Genomic DNA, 3,155 nt, shown 5'->3' on the forward strand with positions numbered 1-3,155 from the left:
AAAATCGGACAGCAACTTTCGACGACTCAAAGCTCATCGGAAAACTTGAACGACGCCAAAATAACGAGAATGAACTCCACCTGATTTTGATGTTATTTTTAGCTATTTTTGAGCTAGATTTTAGACTGAAACAGTCGATTTCAAGCTCTGAATATTCTTTCTCTAGGTGATGAGTTGGCTTGCATTGTACCGAGCAACCACAACTTTCAAAGTCTCATGAATAATGGAAGCTGTAAATTCCTTTCCAAAAGTTAGACTGGTAATGGACACACAATCTAACTTCTCTAGACTGAAAATGCGATCGGCGACTACTGGTTGAGGGGAAGGGCAGCGAATCGGGTCTGTGTAGGAGGAAAGGAATCGATGGGATGGGGGGTCTCTTTTGTCAGCGGCGCTCCTTCAGTGTGTATAGGTCTTAGGGGTCTATCTTTGTATTGTTTTTTTGTTTTTTAGATTCTAGGTCCTTAGGCTGATTTAGGCGTTATGTCTAGCTTCCTTTTATAGGTTTATGATTTTAGGGTTATATTTAGGTTAAGGGATATGAGCCTAGGAATTATGGGCTTGAGAATTATGGGACTTGGTCTAAAAACTAGGTCTAAAAATGGGTCGCTTGAGCGCAAATTTTATTCTTTCCCCACGAACGAGACTAATATACGATCTCACTTATTAATTAATCCTACTTATGTAAAATTACCATTAAAATAAGACTAGCCTTTAAAACAAAACTATTTTTGGTATTTTTCAAGATTTAAAATGACTACAAAACATTAATGAACCTATTTCTTTTTTGTAATTTTCGCTTTCTTGTAATAAAATAAAGTAAAAGAGTAAAAATAAGTTGAAATAGCTGTATTAGGCCTGAATTAAATATTTACATGCTAAAATATGAAAAATCTTAGGGAAGGTCAAAAATCACATGTCTACCGCTGCCCCTCTTTGACTGGAAAGACGAAGTATTTTCAGACAAAGAATGACTAGACATTTTTTTGACCCGACCCTTATTTGGAGAGACTAAAACTAAGAGAGGAGGGAATGTGACCGAGCCCTGATATCTAAGTTGCCTACATATCCTTGGCTATAAAGGAATCAGGCCACGTGTAGTTCAGAAGTGAGTGAGATGATGGAGTATACCGAGATGGAGAGCCAGTCGAGGTGCCGTTCCGCCGAGGTTCCGGTCCGCGGTCTTGTTATTACATCAAAATCACCATAAGAAAAACTAACTAAGCCTGTCAACTACAAGTTACAAGATTCCTATCTATATCTTCAAGCTTAATTTTGTGATTCCTGTTGCCTTATTGACTTGTATTCTCCAGGTGACATTCCTTTCTTGTTGACTTATTCTAATGAAATCAACAGCAAAGCAGCATTTACTATGGCAATTAAACATATCCAAGTAACATATCATTACTCAAACTTAAAACCAATCTTATCACTGAATTACTTAGCACAAAGATGGAGTCAACTTACTAAAATGAAACAAGATGATATTCACAATTCATCCAAGAAAACATGATAGAACCTTAACGCCAAAATTTATTTATTACAGGAACCGACAGAATTTGAGATTAAAAAGTAGGAAACGGACCTCAATACTCGATTTTGCAGGTCTTAAAGGCAGAAACAACAGGACTACGACAACGGACCTCTCGACCGGAAACCTCAACTAATCCTCGATAAACCACCGAATAACGAGCTTCACTTTGGAACGTCAATAACGTTCTTTGATAGGGAAGAGAGAGAACGTTCAAGATTTGGAATTCCCTTCTCGTCTTTACAATACTAATTCGAAGCTCGACCAATCAGACAAGGACTCGAATAGAAAACGTGATGGCGCTGGGACCTCTCCGGCAACTCGAACAGAAAATCGGACAGCAACTTTCGATGACTCAAAGCTCACCTGAAAACTTGAACGACACCAAAATGACGAGAATGAACTCCACCTGATTTTGAAGTTATTTTTAGCTATTTTGAGCTAGATTTTGGACTAAAACAGTCGATTTCAAGCTCTGAATATTCTTTCTCTAGGTGATGAGTTGGCTTGCATTGTACTGAGCAACCACAACTTTCAAAGTCTCATGAATAATGGAAGCTGTAAATTCCTTTCCAAAAGTTAGACTGGTAATGGACACACAATCTAACTTCTCTAGACAGAAAATGGGATCGACGGCTACTGGTTGAGGGGAAGGGCAGCGAATCGGGTCTGTGTAGGAGGAAAGGAATCGATGGGATGGGGGGGTCTCTTTTGTCAGCGACGCTCCTTCCGTGTGTATAGGTCTTAGGGGTCTATGTTTGTATTGTTTTTTAGCTTCTAGGTCCTTAGGCTGATTTAGGCGTTAGGTCTAGTTTCCTTTTATAGGTTTATGATTTTAGGGTTATATTAAGGTTAAGGGGTATCAGCCTAGGAATTATGGGCTTGAGAATTATGGGGCTAGGTCCAAAAACTAGGCCTAAAAATGGGTCGCTTGAGCCCAAATTTTATTCTTTCCCTGCGAACGAGACTAAAATACGATCTCATTTATTAATTAATCCTACTTAAATAAAATAACAATTAAAATAAGATTAGCCATTAAAACAAAACTATTTTTGGTATTTTTCAAGATTTAAAATGACTACAAAACATTAATGAACCTATTTTCTTTTGTAATTTTTGCTTTCTTGTAATAAAATAAAGTAAAAGAGTAAAAATGAGTTGAAATAGCTGTATTAGGCCTGAATTAAATATTTATGTGCTAAAATATGAAAAATCTTGGGGAAAGTCAAAAATCACATGTCTACAGCTGCTCCTCTTTGACTGGAAAGACGATGTATTTTCAGACAAAGAATGACTAGACATATTTTTTGACCCGACCCTTATTTGGAGAGACTAAAACTAAGAGAGAAGGGAATGTGACCGAGCCCTGGTATCTGAGCTGCATACATATCCTTGGCTATAAAGAAATTAGGCCACATGTAGTTCAGAAGTGAGTGAGATGATGGAGTATACCGAGATGGAGAGCCAATCGAGGTGCCGTTCCACCGAGGTTCCGGTCCGTGGCCCTATTATTACATCAAAATCACCATAAGAAAAACTAACTAAGCCTGTCAACTACAGGTTACAAGATTCCTATCTATATCGTCAAGCTTGATCTTGTGATTCCTGTTGCCTTGTTGACTTG

The sequence above is a fragment of the Nicotiana sylvestris genome, chromosome 9 (genome assembly GCF_000393655.2).
Source record: "Nicotiana sylvestris chromosome 9, ASM39365v2, whole genome shotgun sequence".
Taxonomy (NCBI): Eukaryota; Viridiplantae; Streptophyta; class Magnoliopsida; order Solanales; family Solanaceae; genus Nicotiana; species Nicotiana sylvestris.